Source organism: Nothobranchius furzeri, chromosome 4 (genome assembly GCF_043380555.1).
Source record: "Nothobranchius furzeri strain GRZ-AD chromosome 4, NfurGRZ-RIMD1, whole genome shotgun sequence".
Taxonomy (NCBI): Eukaryota; Metazoa; Chordata; class Actinopteri; order Cyprinodontiformes; family Nothobranchiidae; genus Nothobranchius; species Nothobranchius furzeri.
Window position 1 is genome coordinate 13,196,554 of NC_091744.1, and position 18,452 is coordinate 13,215,005.

An 18,452-nucleotide genomic window follows, 5' to 3' on the forward strand; every position below is an offset into this window, starting at 1 on the left:
TTTTAAGTATCAGGCGTGACATTGAAAGCAGACGCTTTGATGCTCCTCCTGAGAGTAAATCTGTAAGGCTTGTTACCATCATTCAGACATCAATTCTGTTTGCTTCACAGCCAGACAGGACATGGTAAAAAAAAAAAGAATAAAACTGCTCAAATGTTTTTAATCAACCATAGAATTATTAGAATTGAAAAAAAAGTCATAATGTGTCCCATTTGAGTTAAATAATTGATTTTGCTCACAGAAATTTGTTTTAATTTTACAATGGCCAAATTTTTAGACATAATGTCTGATTTTGTGACAATATTTATTTACAATTTGACTTAAAAATGACATGATGCTTTTTGCTGCAAAACACTGTTGGTTGTTCTATCATTGAGGGCTTTGTTCTCAGCAGGAGCTCCCTTTGGTTCTTTTGTAAAAACTCACCTTCCATAGCCTGGCAAGCCATTTTACATGTGTGAATAGTCTGGCCATGACCCATCCATGACCCATAGACAAATCTCAGTCATGGGGTAGGAATTACGGTTGTCAAGCTGTCTCCTCATACTATTGGACAACAAACAACATGACGTACTCACCGCTATGGATGTCAGTCAATCGGGTAGTCTCCTGTAATCCATCTAAGAAGATGCAAATACTTCCTTTTTCTAAATAAACTTAAGTACCTCCATCTGCTCTTGACTCAAAAAGATACCCAAGTTTAAATAAACCAAAGTTGATGCCAAAGCTGTTTCAAACAAGCCACCGCCATCTTAGTTTTTCTCCATAGTAGTAGTAACATCTTGCCCACCAGACCAATAGATTGGTTAGTAATTGGCTCACCAAACCGATACAGCGCTGTGATTGGCAGGTCACAACACTGGTCTGGGCTACTGAGGTTCTAATAGAGTGTGGCTAGAACTACCTGCAGAGCAAAATCATGTTGCTTCGGCAGCTCTTTCTCGATTTCTAGGTTACCCCTTCAGTTCCATCCCCTTATAAAAAATAATCTTTCTTTTTATCACTATGTAGATAATTCACCAATTTATCTTACTTCCTAACATAATGAACAGTCTTATTGAAGACCTTGCTTGACTGTTTAGATTACTTAGGTGTTAAATGGCACTACATGTTCTTATCCTGGGTCTGTTGACTGTCACACATTAAAATAGTCGTCTTTGTCATTTGGAAGATTAAAAATAGGGTTTGCCTAAAACAGGGGTTACCAACTCTTGTCCTCGAGGGCTACCATCCTGCACATTTTTGCTGTTTCTTTGCTCCCACACACCTGATTGAAGTGAATGAGTAATTAAAAGGCCTGTGCTGAGTTAAATGTGGCAAGGAGAGGATTAAATTACTCCATTCAGGTGTGGCAGAGCAGGAAACACAGAAAAGCAGCAGGATGGTAGCCCTTGAGGACTGGAGTTGATGACACCTGGCCTTGAACTATTTTTTAAATTTGACCAACCAGCGCTGTTATTAGAACTCATTTCATCCAGCAGAGTCTCTTTGCCTATTGGCTGATTTTTAAACAAATTCTTCAAATCTGTATTTAATTTTTACCACTTCAATCCTCCCACTGTCCTAATGGGTGTGACCCTGCGAGGAAAGTTGACCATTGAGCAGGATTGATGGTTTGTCCCTTGGGGCCATGTGGCAGGGGTGAGGAGTGAGCACCACCTCACCCCTGCCACATGGACCTCAAGGGAAAAACCATCAATCCTGCTCAATGGTCAACTTTCCTCGCGGGGTCACCCATAAAGACAGTGGGAGGGTTAATATTCTTTATATATTTGTGAACCAGTTTTATCTGCAAAACACTGCAACGCAACTCCTGATGAGACTATATCTCACTTTGTTCAGCTTCGTTCCACTGGTTACAAGTTTATTTTATTTATTCCATCCATCCATTTTCAGCCACTTATCCAGAGTTGGGTCACGGTGTTAGCAGCCTAAGCTGAGACACCCAGACTTCCCTCTCCCCAGCCACTTGGGCCAGCTTTTCTGGGAGAATCCCAAGGCGTACCCTGGCCAGCCTAGAGACATGGTCCCTCCAGCGTGTCCTGGGTCTTCCCTTGGGACTCCTCCCAGTTAGACGTGCTCGGAAAACCTCACCAGGAAGGCGTCCTGACCAGATGCCCGAACCACCTCAACGTGGAGGAGCAACGGGTCTACTCTGAGCCCCTCCCGGATGACCGAGCTTCTCACCCTATCTCTAAGGGAGAGACTAGCCACTCTGCAGAGAAAACTCATATCGGCCGCTTGTATCTGCGATCTCGTTCTTTCGGTCACTATCCAAAGCGCGTGACTGTAGGTGAGGGTAGGAACGTAGATTGACCGGTAAATCGATAGTTTTGCCTTCCAGCTCAGCTCTCCCTTCACCACGACAGACTGGTACAAGGCCCGCATCACTGCAGATGAAGCACCAATCCACCTAATGATCTCACGCTTCATCTTCCCCTCACTCGTGAACAAGACCACGAGATACTTGAACTCCTCCACTTGAGGCAGGACCTCATCCCTGGCCTGGAGAAGGCATTCTACCCTTTTCCGATTTAAATGTATTTATTCTACAATACATTTTAAGACTTTATTATTTAAGTTATTGAAATGGTTGGCATCCAGGAACCCGTCAAACATTTCCTAGAGGTCAGGGGAGGTATGCGTTTACTGCTTAGATCAGAATTTTAAATGTACAGAAGAGAAAACTGAGACCACATTTCTCATTTCGTCATATCCTAAAGCGGTGAGGCTGATCGTGAAACTGTGACGGACACCTTCAAAATAAAATGACATTTCTATTTTTAGCATCATCAATATTTAAAGTATTCTCCATATTTAATGTAAAAATGTATTCTTTCCCTCAGTATTCAGATTTTAAATCCGACTTGTTCACAATTAAACAACAAAAAGTGTTGATTTACCTAAATAATCTAAAACAAATTAAAACTATGTCTGCATGAAGGCTTGTCATGTTGTTTGCATCGCAGAAGGTTTGGTTGCTCATTTGCACAGTGTTGGAATAAAACCAGAACATCAGACAACATGCAAATACATGTTAGTCAGGCTAGTGCAGCTTCATTCTTCTCTAGGATATTGCTGCTAGTCACTTGTTTGCTAAACGAATCTGCCTCTAATGGAGCTTTCTGTGTACACTAGACTTCATAGCTTCAAATGACGGTTCATTTTCTGACTGCACCTGTCCAGGTAAACATATAGTCGTTCGAGAGGTCTCTATTTGCTCAGTTGGTGAACGCTTCAGCGTTTAATAGTCTATAAAACAAAGTTGGAAAACATTAAAGCCTGAAATCTGGTTGCAGGGGTGGAAAGGCCTCAAGCGGCCACTCGGGATTGTACTTGGCTCTGAAACCAGGTGTTTCTCAGTCAAAACACCGTCAGATGGCCGATCAACAAAGACACAGTAAAAGATAGAAGGTCACCGTGTGTCCCGAGCGTCAAAGGGCATGCTTGTTTTCTCATAGCAGCAAGCTATTACCCTGAAGTGAATCTGTGATTACACACACACACACACACACACACACACACACACACACACACACACACACACACACACACACACACACACACACACACACACACACACACACACACCACTGGTCCTGAACCAGGAAGTAGATCAAAGTAACTAAATAAGAAAAATGAGCAAAATAAATCATACTGATACTGGTCAATCACACCAGTGCGTCTTCAGTTTATACATTTAAACTTTGGATTACATCATAATCGATAAAGTAATTATCTTTTTGTTTGTCTTTTCAGTTTTTAGAAGATGACTCTGGGAGGTTACAATATGATCTGAGTAGATAATCAAGTTAAACTTCAGCTTCTAGGAGCTGTGTGTGTGTGTGTGTGTGTGTGTGTGTGTGTGTGTGTGTGTGTGTGTGTGTGTGTGTGTGTGTGTGTGTGTGTGTGTGTGTGTGTGTGTGTGTGTGTGTGTGTGTGTGTGTGTGTGTGTGTGTGTGTGTGTGTGTGTGTGTGTGTTCCATCTTATCTCAGAGAGGCTTTGTGACCGTTGGACTTCGTCGTGTGTTTTGGGGATTCGTGTGTGTGCCAAATCTAACTTTATCAGTAGGGCGTGAGTATTTTTCCCATAAATGCATACCTGAGCTGACTGTGTCAAATTTTCATACCACCGTTTTCTCCACTATGTTGGAATAGAAGCTTAGTTTCCTTCCAAACTTTATTGAGAAAATGCATAAACCTCCATAATCTTGACAGGTTGTGCGTTTCCTACAGCCTGTTAAAAGAACAAAGTGTGTGTGTGTGTGTGTGTGTGTGTGTGTGTGTGTGTGTGTGTGTGTGTGTGTGTGTGTGTGTGTGTGTGTGTGTGTGTGTGTTGCTTGGTAGCATTGTGTTTGTAATCACAGAGGTGGAATTAAACAGCTGAAGTGTGTCAGCATCACAGATGAATTAGTGTGAATGTGTTAGAAGTGTTGCATGTAGCAGATCTCTCTTTCCTAACTCAGCATAGCAGGCCTGGTGTGTGTGTGCGCGTGTGTGTGTCACCGATACGTTGCTAAACACCTTTCGTTTGGTCTGCAGCTGAAGTAGGTGTAACAGGTTCTTCCTCTGCAAACTGCGGTATTACCCTGTAGAGGATTTTGTGGAGCATTTATGAGTGATTATCATCTTACCTGTTGTAGATAGCTCTGTGAACGGTCTCAGTTTGCAGAAAGAGAGATTAAATCTGATCGAATCGACAAGCTAGTCCCAAGTGTGGCCAAAAGGAGGTGTTTACATAATTTAGTCCTAAAATAATCACATTTTTTTAAAACCTTTACACAGCTGTCCTTTTCACATTTCCAAAAATAATGTGGTTTTCCCACTGGAAGTGCAACAGACATGGGAAGCGCTAAAGCTAGCAGGTGCTGCTTTTTGTTCTTGCAAACAACTAAATTATTTAATGCAGACTGATGGCAAAGCAGACATTTACAAAATTTTGTTTGCATAAACTAAATTATTTTATACCTGACTTGTTTTAGGACCTGCAGTGCTTAGCGCTTAGCTCATCTGTTTGGTCAGATCCAAAGGTGCATTCCATCTATTCTAGAGATCTGGAAGTATTAAAAAAAATTATCTAGAAGCTCTTAAGTTGGAAAAAGTCAACTGGAATGCCCTCGGAAATCTGACACTGACATTTGGGGGATTCTGACCAGCAATGACCTCATAATCAAACATGGCTACCCCATGCTTGAGAAGGTGGAAGCTGCAATAGAGCTCCGGACCCCACGTGACTCTCAGTTAGTGGACGCCATTTTGGCATGTAAAAAAGGTAAACAAACACGGATGTTACCATGAACATGAACGGGATCCGCTTGGATTTTACTTCGTCGGAGTTTACTTCACACTTTAAAACAGAAGAAATCGTTTTATATAGTCAGAAATTAAATAGACTAAACATCTCCGACCCTTACCGTGCCCCTGGGATACTTTTTAAAAACGCCAGAAGCTGTCAGAGCGGACTTCTTACCGGCACAACACCGGACCTGGCCGGGGGAACCCCTTGGGATTTACCCGGAGGAGCTGGCTCTGGCGGCTGGGGAGAGGGAAGTCACGCTACTGCCCCCGCAACCCGACTCCGGATACGCGGATGAAAATGGATGGATGGACAACAAATAACAGATTTACACGTAAGTAGTCTCGGTGAGACAGATAATAGCAATCCAAAGTGCTTTTTATGTGTGATCTGACAATTGATCAACCATTGCTTAAAAATTAAATACAGCTTAGCCGGTTAATTGCTGTCATCATAAAACACGGAAACGGCAGCACGCAGAACTCACGAGGCAACGTTTTACGTGATGTTTACTTGCTGCTATGAGTAATAAGACAGAAAAAGCCACGCCAAAATAAGTTTAGGAAGCCCACTAAGAATCGTAATAAAAGCATTTTAAATAAATACCATACACAGTTGAGGAAACGTTGGTTTAAGTACCTGATATGAAGCGGTCGCTGCATAAGCGAAAACCTTTACTCTCGGGGTCCCACAGTTTCATTTTCGCCCGGTCACTAGCGCATTTTATTACAATGATCCAACGTTTGCGGCGCTCCGGATCTTGGGGAATCCTGTAGATGGCTCATTCCTCATGTCGTCCACGTCTGTTCTGCATCCTGGGGCACAACAGGAATCGACCATATTTCCCGTTTGATTGAGTTTTCTGACAATAACAAATAGTCCAGCTGCCGGCTTCTGCATGCCAATATGGCGCCGTTTCGATTTGAACTGTTGCATGCTGGGAGAAGTGACGTCAACTCCCGGAGCTCTATAATAAATATCTTAGATCCTAGTTGTTTACCAACTTAAAACTGGAACATGGTTAAGTCAGATCATTTCCTGATTCAAGTTCCGACCAGGGTAAAGTTGTGGTTCACAAAACAAACAAACAAAATTTTTTTAAAGATTGTTTCTGATTATATTTGGTAATTGTATGGGTTTTTCATGTAGGCTGAACATGAAAATAGCCTCCAAAATCTATCTTCTGTATTAGCTTCTGATAGAAAATAGACTGTGAAAATCTAGCATTTAAAAAGCCTAAAGGTTGGTTTATGCTTGACGCGTCCTCGAGGTCCGCACGGCTCCGCACGGAAAAGTTGCGTCATTTTGCATCATTTTAACAACCACGCCCCTCCACCGCGCCTCCGCACGGCCCAAAATTTCCGCAACGTGCACATAGGAAATTTTATAACCATGCGGACGGTCGGACGCGGAAAAACATGGCAGACCGGCAAGAACTAGTATGGCAGAGGATCGTAAATACAGACCTTTTTCTGATTCAGCTCTCAAAGATCACCGTGATCAACATGTTGTTAATAATTCTTGGAGAGAAATAACTCGCATTGTCGGAAAAGACAGTTAAAAATGCTGGAATGCCATGTTGTAAACAGTAATTTCTACTTCTACTATGGTGTAGTGTTGGATGCATGCCGTAGAGCTCCATGCTGCCCCCTACAGTTTGGGAGAATATTGGCTCACCGCAGAGACAAGCCGCATGAACCATAAACGCTGCGAGTTGTGAAGCGCGTTCCAGCCGCGAGCCGCATCACCAAGCGGAAAGTGAATGTGTCAAGCATAAACCAAGCTGTACAGATCTACGTCACACTGTCACTCATCTTGACTCGCGACTCGTAAGGCTGTTATTGGCATAGCGGCCAGGAGACTTCAGAGAACGTCCTGACTCTTAGAAGCTAACCGTTAGCATTAGCAACACAACCACACAGAAAAATTCAAAGTTGCAAGTCAGTGGTAGAGTCGCGTTGCTGTTATCCAATCCAAGGCAAGATGTCAAAATATCAGGAAATAAGACTCCTGCTGTCTGCATCAGCAGACTCATCTCTGCTGATGCAGGCAATTCTGGGCTTTTTTTGCCCTGAGTACGGCTTGCAAGGCATTCATTTCTACCAGAGACCACTGCCAATGAATTGATTAAACACGTTTCCCACACCTTTAATGAAATGCAGCTGCACTGTTTCTCTAAGCTAAGGTTGTTCAAAGGGCTGTCTGCAGCAGGTAAAATTCTAAATGTTCAAACATTTTCACACTTTAAGAAACTCGTAAACGTTTAAGGCTACAACTTGGTTTATGTGTCAAACTCTTTTGGATCATGGCGTCCTGTTTGACTCCGGAGCTTCACAATCATCAGATGTGCTAGAATAGATACTTCTCCTCCTATTTACCACCAGTTAGTAAACAAGTGGCTTCATGCCATGTGTGAGTTAAACTGAGTAAGAAACAGAACACCAAGGTAGGTCAGAACCTGACATTGTTGTGATCCGAGGATCTCTGTTCTTAGAGCTACCGTGCAGGAGGTCACGTTTGTGCAGTGGCAGTTATTGATCCGCCAGCTTGACCGTGCGAAGGCCAGCTGTTGGCCTCCAGCTGTTCTCTCGTATTGACTTATTAGCTCTAGCTTCTGTAGCTAACGTGTCATTACGTAACAGTTTGTTTTGTGTTGTTCTGATTTTCAGCTGAGGCCCCGTGAAGAGTTGTTGTAGTTGCTTTATTCTAAACAGTGCAGCTAATTTACATCGAGTGTTGTTTATTTGTGTCAGTGACTTGATGCAATTTGCTGGGTTCCTTATATAGGAAACATTATTTCTGATTGGCTTAATGAACTGACCTGAATTGGAATGTTTATTATGTGAAGTGCCTTGAGACAACTCTTGTCGTGATTTGGCGCTATATAAATAAACTTGAATTGAATTGAATTGAATTGAATAGGCTTTTCACATTAAAGGAGTTGAAGTCTTGTTTCTTCAGTGGACAATGCTTCAGTAAAGCTGCCTCTTTGAGCTAATTATTAACTACATGCTTTGATCTTATGTGGTGGCTGCAAACAATAACTCGTATCACAAAGGGAACAGTAATATTACTTTATCAGTTACAAGCTTTCTTTTATTGTGTCTTTTCATTTACAATAATAAAATATTTGTTCTGGGTCTATGAAGAGATGTTGGATATCTTATGTGAAGAAGCTAAAACAAACTTTGTGTTACTGTGTCCCAGCTCGATCCACCTTTGACTTTTCTCAACATTTTCTCAACACGTTTGATCAGTTAAGACATTAGAAAGGTGAGTGAGATCAAAATCAGTTTTGTTTGTGTCACGTGACTCTTGAGCTAATCAACAATTTGTTCAGAAACCAATTAACTTTCATTTTAGATGATTCGTTTAACCAAAATGTAGAAGAAAAAAACAGAAATTGGTTAAAAATGGGATGAAATGGTCAGAACTGTACAAAAATCAGAAATTGGTTTCGGTCCTGAAAACAAGAATCAGTGCTAAATTAATGCAGAATTAAAAAAAAGAGAGAAAAAACTTTTTTATCAAATCCTTTTTTTTTCTTTTTTAATTTTAGAGAAGCACAATCAACAGGTATCAGAATGGGCCAATATTCAACAGGATTAACGTTTTTAGCAGTGACAGTATAAAAGATATTCTGTTAAGGTGCATTATGTAGAAATGAAGACAAAATTACATCCTGTGGTAAAATTTGGTTACAGCAACCACTTTAAACAACTCTGGAGATTTTTGCCATCCGTTGTCAAATTACAATTGTGGGCGCTTTGGTATTAGCTCGCAGGAGACAAAGCACCCCCACGCTCACTGATGGTAAACAGTAGTTACGCCCCTCCTTCCTTTGGTTTTGACAGGAGCAAATCTGACAATCCCCACAGCTGGATATGAAATATGCTTCAGTACAACCTTCGTTCCAAAACGACTGAAACTTTAGACTCTTTTGGGATTTTCTCACCGTAAAATGTTCACTATATTCTTACATACTGCACCTTTAAATGTTATTCTTTGATATTCTGCCAAAATTGGTATTGGCAGGTCAGCCCTTACAACCTGAATCTGTGCAGCTGTAGTTTTTATTTTATTTTATTTATTACTAAAATTTCTCTGCATTTCTTTTTAAAACACATTATTTTACAAAAACAAAACTACCAATTTAGCATCTTTCATTTTTATTTCTTGTTTCTCATTTACTGGAAATAATTTTCTTAGAATATGAATTAGAACAAATAGAAACACTAATAAATATTAACACATAAAGGCTCCTCCTCAGTGAAGTCAGCCATTTTTGCTCAACAGGAGTAACAGAGACGTGTTTGTGGCTTTTCTCTCTCCTTGTCTTTTTCTCTGCAAAGATTAGTTAAGAAATCCTGGTTAAGCAAAAGCTGAGGAGGAGGAGAGGAGGGAGGATGATTACCTGCCTCTCTCTCTCTCTCTCTCTCTCTCTCTCTCTCTCTCTCTCTCTCTCTCTCTCTCTCTCTCTCTCTCTCTCGCTCTCTCTCTCTGCTTGTAGTCACCTCCCTCTCAGGGAGTGTACACACTCCTGCACACTCCCTTTGCTTGTTCAGACATACATTCAGCACACACACACACACACACACACTATCTGTTGCAACTCTCGTGGATATTGAAGACTTTTAGGAAAATAAAGTATTGGGAGTCTGTAAAGGAAGAGGTGAAGCAGCAACATTGATCTCTGAAGATAAAATCAAACGGGTTAGGACTTTTTTTTCTTTTCTGGTTTGCCTCTTGAGACGGGGAGTAACTTTTTCCTCACCCAAGGACCTGCTGCGTCCCCGGCTGCTGCAGACTCACTCGACAGGGTAAGAGCAGCTCAGTGTTATTACCTCCTTTAAAAAATCCTTTATTTGAAACTTTCTTTTCCTCTGTTCCTTTAAAGGCTTCACCTGATCTGCTGCTCCACCTTTAGATTGTTATTGATCTTTCACTCCTGGTTTAGACCTCTGTGTGTGTCTGTGGGAGGATTCTGACTCCAATCCTTTAGTTTGACCAGCTCTTGTTCTGAATCAGTGCACGTATTGAAATATTTTTCTTTTTAAGAACTTTTAGTTCACATGACAGCACAGTTCACTTCTTAATCTGTTTGTGCAGCAGCAGTCTCAGCTGTAAATGTATATTTTTTCCATTAATCATCTCCCAGCAGCTAAAAAGCAATCTGTTTTGACTGTTCCTGTCAAACCCTCTCACCAAAGTTATTCATGCCTCAAACTGCTGCAGTTCAAACAGATCTGCAGAATCAGTTTGTGTGTTTTGTTTTTATTAATCCGGCGTCTCGTTAAAGGTTTGTTGCGTTATGGAAGTTTTTTTTTTCAGTTTTGAGTTAAATGAATGTAATGTACTCAAATGAAAACCCTGTTAAACTCTTGATCAGACATCAGATGCTTCTATTAACAAACTGTTACACATTTCCTGTTTATTTTGGTGTAAGTGTGTGTTCTGTCCTGCAGCGCACAGTTGATATCTTTTAGTGTTTTCTTGTGCATATGGGTTTTGCAAATGACGTATGTGCTTCAGCAGCTAATGGACTCAAAGTGTGTGTACGCTCTCCATGGTGGAGAACTAATGGAAAACCTCCAGGAAGTATCTCTTGGTGAAGGGTTATGAAGTTTCAGCATTTACTCTAGGTCATTTTTTTTCCAAAACAGGAGTTAGGACTGCATTTTGGGTGATAAAACATCAGATGGGAGGACTTGGGGTGGTCTACAGAATAAAATCAACTCTAAAAACATGACACAATTATCCACAAATGCAACATAGAGATAAAATTGTTGCTATAAAAGATACATTGGTCAGTTTTCTGCATGATTTGGTCAACCGGAAACTGTCCTTGAAGCAGCCATTTCTAAGCAGCAGTAAGAAATCGGACATTTTTGTTTCCAGAATCATGTTTTTGTAGTAATTAAAAATATTATTATGTTTATATTAATTTGTAGTTCTTAGATAAATTGGAGTCAGGATCTGACGTGAGAATCAGCCCTCAAGAACCAGAATCAGTCCTTTTTTACCTGCATCCTTAAAGTTGGACACATTGTAACCGAAGTCACAGTGGTTGATTCTTAGTTTTAAAAAACAAAGTGTTTTGGCTTTAGATCCGCGTCCAAAACAAACACAGAATTAGCTCTACACCTTTCAACGCCAAATTTTAGATGTCAATTCGTTAAAAATTAAAGCAAATGTTTGCTTTTTGTCTAAAAGGATCCATAAGAGGTCAATTTCAACCTTTGTGTATTTAAGTTCTTTGCTGAGCTGTTTGCAGACGAAAAAATGTTCAAACTAGTTATTCCACAGGGAAAATATTAATTTTTAATAAAGAATACAGGATAATGTTAAAAGGAGCTAGAAGTGCTAACATATCATCACAGTGAGATCTTAGGCAGAATGTGGTGTAAATCACAGTAAAGTCCTGTTTGCAGAAGATGCATATCATCATCAAGTAAACACATTTTTAGCATTTATTACTTTCTTTCATCAACTTACACTAAAATGATCAGGCTTAGAGTGTGTCACCTGTAAAAGGGTCCGGGCAGAAACATTCCTTTAGTGAGTTAAGTTCTCTGCCTGTGTCCAAATTCAGTGGCTGCATCCCTATTTTCCCTGAATTTCAAATACGGGTCTGGTGTTTCCCTATAGATAATATGATAGATCAGAGTGGCTGAGAAGGTTTGGACCTATGAGGATTGGGTAAGACATGTACTCACAGGAATGCTACCCCTGAATTTGGACACAGTTTCAGACTTAAAGCAACACTAAAGAGTTTAACTGATTCTCCCTCCTTCTAGTTGAACACAGATTACAACTGTCATAAACAACCCCACCTGCTGTAGCTAGTGCTAACAACAACCTAATGCTACCACCAGCCAACTGATACTAAACAAGCCACAAAGTAACAAGATTCACACTGTTGGAGTAGTAGCAACAAAGCCAGGTCACCATCAGTCCATGATTTCAGAGCCTCCTTTAGATTCCTCAAACTAGTGTAGGCCGTGCTGATGTTCACTCTAATTTTAGCTCATTACTTTGACTTTCAGCCTCTGTCACGAAAAAAAAATCTACATTTTTCTTCTTCTTCTTCTTCTTGTGCTTTGTACTGATGGTCGGCTAATAGCCGTAAAGGCCACAAAACTGTTTAGCGCAGTTTCTGGTCAGCAGAGGGCTAAAGTTGGCCCGATACTACCTCAAGAATCACTGAAACCAGTTTGAAAGCAATAGCTTAAAGTGTTAAAAACTCTTTCGTGTTGCTTTAAGACAAAACGAGTCCTACAGACCGTTGTGATCTCTGATAGGGACGATCGCCAACACTTTCAAAACCTTTACAATTGAACGTTAATCAGAAGTTTGCTTCTTTGTTTGATGCAAGAGGCAATGTGGACTGTGGTCCTTAAAATTTGACTCAAAGTACAGAAACTGTGATTACGGACTTTCAATGGGAAAGAAAAACAAAAAAAGGGAATTGAAGCTGGGCGTCTAAGCGTGAAATCGCATGTCCAAACCCAAAATCACACCTTTACCTTCTTTAAGTCCTGTTTATTTCCAGTCATTCACACACTGCACACCAAGCTGCTGCGTTCGTTAATCATTAACTCTCTTTGTCTTGTTATGAATCTGCACACCTATAAAGCAGGCTGCTGAAATCAAAACTAGCCACGAGTCGAGCTGAACATACAAATATAGATTCTGGAGTTTCCCAAACACAAACTGCACTGAATCAGGTTTATGAGCAAGTCACTTTAGTGAATCAGCCCGTCTTTCCTCCAGGTGAGCAACAAATCTCTCATTCTTCTTCACACGTTTTCTCTGTGGCTCTAAAGCAGCTTTCGGATTATGACGCTCATCCGATTACAAGGTTGTAAGCTGTCATGTGTGCATGATATCAGATGCTGAGCGACAGTGAAGACGTGGGCTCAAATGTGCCGCGGCATGCGTTCACACCTGTCCATTCCTCATCTTGAATTTCGCCTCAAGAGTTTGCAAAACATTACACCTCCTGTTGGAAGAGGCAGGGCTCGTGTTGTTAGAGGCCTCGGAGACAAAGATCTTTGTCGTAAAAGTTGCTGCGCTCCGACTTCTTCCAGATGACGTGCAGACGCTTGTAAGTCGCTTTGGACAAAAGCGTCTGCCAAATACATAAACATAAACATAAACGGACGAGGTGACGATTGGGTTTTGCACATCTTGATTGTGAAACTCGTAGCCGCAGGCCTGCACTGATCGATAGCTTGACATCATGGTAAAAAAATTTGATCCGTACCACCTCTGCTCTGAGTTGTGGGAAGCCAAAGAGAGGAGTGGCAGCCAACATGCATGAGTGCTGAAGTATTTTAGACAGCCTCCAGGGAGAAACTAGGTGAATATGTAGAAGAAAGCAATCTGGCTCCAACGTAAAATTTAGCTAAGCAAACCAGATATGTCTGTGTTTCAATTTAGTTAAAACTCACACTTTTTATTTCCGTCCATGACCCGGTGAGTTGTGGACTGAAATAGATTCCTTCTTCTGCATTTCATTAGTGTGTCTTTGTCAAACACAAAAGAATCCCTTGAGAACAAAGCTTTTTTCTGCTGTCAGTCAACGTGCCTGGTGGTCTTTGATCAACAAGAAGTCAGTCTAAAAATAGCACAATTGTGCTTTAAAAACATATTTTTCCGTCATCATCTCTGCGTGGAGCCGGCACAGGCCGCCCACCGCTGCAGCCTGCTGTGTACCTGCTGCAGCACAGCTGAGTGGAAGCTGCCGCTGGCCTCATTACGCCCTGCTTTAGATGTGACAAGAGCTGTCTGCCTCTTGGATGCTTCTCCTCCTGGTCTTGTAAGCCTCAGCGATACACGACTGCTGATTACAGCAGCAAAGATGTGCTGCAGTTTGTGATTGCATGTTGCTTTGCTTCGCTGAGCTTCATCTCTAGTTGTTTATTGAAAACCCCGCAGATCCATTCATGCGTATCTAACACAAAGCAACATTTGAGGCTTTCGTTATAATTGCCAGCTTATGTCTTTGCGTAGTCTAGTCTGAATCTAGATTTTGGTATTTAGTTTTGGCTTTGTTGTGCAAATAGCCACCATTAAAGGATACTATTCGGGTGTTTGTGTGGCGGAAGCAACAAAAAAATTCTCTTTTCAGTCATTTGATTTAGATATTCTCAAAGCAAACTTCAAGACAACCTTTAACGACAGCTAAAGGTATGGTTGAGCTGCAACAAAAAGCTGTAAGTTTGAGAGAGTTTACATAAACAAGACCCGACTAACATTTCTAACAACATAACAAAAGCTCCTGGCGGTTAGGAGGAAGAAATTTGCCTTTGGAGTCATTGTGTGGAACACGGTGGCGGTAGCATCATGGTTTGGGGCTGTTTCGGTGCTTCTCGGCTGATGCAGCTCCGCCAAAGTGAATTTGAAATTATTTTAGCACATTTTCAGGAAAATCGTGGAACAGAAAGCATCCGTGTCAGCTGAACCTCACAGTAAAGTGGGTCAAGCATCAAACTTGAGCACAAAGCTTGTTTTACCAAAGATTCTTGTTAGATTAGATGATTTAAATCTGATATGTGAGATTGATCATAAGCTGCTGGAATAGTAAATCTCCATAAGTGAGCTGTAGCTCAGGGAACAATGTTTTGTGTCTTTAGGGTAAATCAAACAATTTTCATAAATATAAATTGTATTTGGTGGTTGTAGGTCCTGTTTTAGATCATTCTTGTGCAAACCCTCCTTCATATTTTGCAGCAGAAAGACGAGCTCCGGTTATGATATTTCAGTACTTTTGTGAGAATTTCTGTGCCCTTGTTGATAAAACCAGCACCTCACTGGACCGTGACTGTAGGTGACTAGTTGGAGATACAAAAATTGTGAGAAATTTAGCAAATAGTAAGCTGAATACATGCAGAACTGACACTTTAGTGATGACTTTTATGTCATACACGTCCAGGTCAGCATGGGGAGTATAGCATAAATGCGAAGAGAACACATCATTGGTGCAAATCTTCTCATTACTATTGAGTCACATTTCTTAATTTTGTCTCATTTGGATGCTTATCCCTCCCGATGTTCTACAGACAGCTTGGCAGCTACTTTGAGATCACACATTTATTGAACATTTTCAAATTATTTGCAAGATCACGCGACTCACACGAGGAACCTGAGAATTCTCAGGAATCTTTCGAGACACTTGTGGAGCTCCCACGCGAACGCCGTTCTCAGCTTGTCACCAACAGTCATGCCTCAGGGATATTCTGAATGAGTTTGAGTTGTTGCACCTCTGAGCAGCTTTGAACAACCTTGTTGTGTCTCTTTAGGCTCCTCTTGCTAAGTTTTTGCCGAACAGAAGACAAAGTTCTGAATGTAACTGCTGGAATTCAGATTCCTTCTGTTACTGATGAGTTAAATGTGCGACGGAAGTTTGCAATGCCTAAAAGGCAGATCCTCCCCGTCAGGTATGGAAACATTCCTGAGTGTCAGCGTTCGTCTGTTCGAGACGGCCTCAGGGCAGAAGGCGAGAAGAGGGACTGAGACATAGTCATAATCTCTGCTCTTCCTTTTCTCTACGATTCTGCACCACGCCGACCGTGTATTCATGCATCTGTCGTTTAAGGAGTCTGCTTTAGTCATCAAGTCGATCTAAACGTTTTCATCTATAAAAACTTGTGATGGGCTTAACCTCCTGCTGATTCGACTCCCTCTGTGTCTTTTGGAAGAAGTTGTTTGAGTCTTTTCTTTCTGTGGTGGCATCGCGTCCATCAGCCTCCACCCTTAATTCATAAGTAATGATCTTGCAGCAGGCAGAGGGCCAGGGAGAGCAGCCGAGCAGACATGTTGGCCGGGGCCAGAGTCACTTATGCTTCTCTCTAATGACATATGCATCGACCGGCTCGAGGAAACGAACTAAAAAAAGACATCAGGATTTGGGAAGTCTCGCTTTTTTTCTGCCCATAAACATTAGAGGTTGTAGAACCGTTGATGTTTTAACCAGAACATCTTAAAAACGGATTTAAAATCAGATTTTTTATTTAAAGGAGTTTTTTCTCACACCAGCATTACAATAAGTACAATCATGATGTCATTTTATAGGATTTTATTTCAGTTTTATTTGTATTCGTTTATTCTTGTTCAAAAGGACCGATTATGGATTAGGGTTGGGGCGAAATAAGGTAAATGAGGTTGCTGCGCTGGATTATTGTTCTTCTACTTTCTGGGTGTTATCATCTGCTGACACAAATAAAAAGTGAAAGAAAAACTTCAGATTTATTTATTTGCATCCTGATTTCCAACCTTTAACCTTATTCAGATTACTTCCTGCCGTTTTGTTTTATGTGACGGTCTTCCTGGAACAGCTTGTCATCTTCTAACACTGCTGCCGGTAAGACCAAGCTAATTTATTGGCCTGCAATAGATTTGAACATCAACACATTTTATTTTTAATCACGTCATGGAACAAAGTGAATAAATAAGCAATGGCTTAACCTTAACCAGCATCTCGACTTAATCAGGTCGAAGAGGACAAGCTCTTCCAAGCTTGCTTTGATATTTTTAAAAGAAATTGAATTAAACAAGACGAGATGAAGGAATAAAATACAACAGAAGAACACTGTCCTAAAGTAATGTTAAAGTTATGAGAATTTTTCCTAGCGATAGGGGGCAGTAGATACCTGAATTGTTGCAAGCTGTATTTTTGTGTTGGAGTAAGACCTTACCAACGGATGCCCATTAGGGTCAAAAAGCCCTGGGGAATGCAAACTTCAACAAAATGACAAGCACACCAGACTCAACATGAAAACTCGATGTCATTTATCACTCAGCAATCCGTTTCGTCCCTGGTGCTCCTTTCACTAATCATTGTGATCAGTACTCACTCGTTAACTGACCGCTACCCCATTCCCGCAGGTCGTTACATTGGTATCGGTTCATATACAAAACAATCATCAGAAGAACCCCGTACCTTCGCTCATTACTCATCACTTGGAACAACCAGCACGATTTACGTTCCAATAACTTAATCACTATGGGTATTCCCAAAGCTCACACCTCAACGCGCCAACAACGTTTATGAATGGTTAAAGTTTAGCAACCGCTTGGTACAAATCAGTAAATGCATTTTGTCCTCAAGGGCTCCCGTAGAATGAAACATGGCATCTAATATGGCGTCGCCCTGAGACTTACCCCGGCTTTCCACAGGAGCCGTCAGCAGCACGTTACTGCAGCAGCACGTCTTGCTCGCGTAAGCTGCTGCTTGGCCCTTCCCACGAGACGCGAAGCAGCAGGGGAGCAGCTGTCACCGACCGAGCACGAAGTCACACGAGTGACTTCATCAGTAAACACAACAACAAGCAGGAGAAAACTACAACATGGCTCCAAAAGGTTTTTGTTTTATGTTCTGTCCGTTTCATAATCGCCAATACGGACCTGAAAAACAAAGGAGACCGCTAGCTAGGTGATAACTTCTCACGGGGCCGCACAGTTAGTAACTATTTTTAAAAGTAAAGCAACCGGAAGGCAGTACGTTTCTTTATTCTGAAAATCTCGGAAGCTTCTCTCCATTTCCGCGTCCAATTTCCTGTCTTTCCTTCCCCAAAAATGTCGAACTTGACCCTTTTCAGAGGCGTCACGCGTAGAAAATAGAACCGGCGCGTAAAGGCTGCGACATGCTGCTCCTGAGACGCGGCCGACTCGCGCTGCTGACGGCTCCAGTGGAAAAGGTTCTGTTGACCACAGCGGTTCCTATCAGCAGCTATGACGTGCTGCTGCAGTAACGTGCTGCTGACGGCTCCTGTGGAAAGCCGGGGTTAGATCTGCTCCCATGTATTTTAGATCTGATTTTTATGGTTACATGTGAAGAAGCTGCCTATATTTTTCAACAACTGAGCATCATTTAATTCATTTTCAACAACATTTTGATGGATATTTCCAGAGATTAACGATAAAAACTACACATTGTCCCTTTAACAAAAAGTCCTGTAAAAACATGACACATGATGCATCACCCTTCAGGCTGCTTTAGGTCACGTTTCCAGCTGATATCTGGATGGAAATATATTTATTGGAACAAAAAAAGCATCTTATTTCCTTACATTTATTTATTACTGTTATTGAAGCACATTAACGCCATCACCAAGGAGAAATCTTCTTAAATGAGCTGATTTTTCAAATTTGA

The 18,452-nt window shown here is 41.3% G+C and overlaps 1 protein-coding gene across 2 annotated transcripts in view; it reads left to right on the top strand.

The window, feature by feature from the left end:
- coro2aa (coronin 2Aa) overlaps positions 1-18,452 on the top strand; it is a 65,045-nt gene that overhangs the window by 29,213 nt on the left and 17,380 nt on the right. Inside the window, exon 1 of one of the 2 annotated variants that reach the window (XM_015965343.2) lies at positions 9,828-10,116. The exons of the other annotated variant lie outside the window; for it this stretch is intronic. The gene's annotated coding sequence lies outside the window, so the exon portion shown is untranslated. Of the gene's footprint in view, positions 1-9,827; positions 10,117-18,452 lie in introns of those variants that run through there. 2 annotated transcript variants of the gene reach the window in all.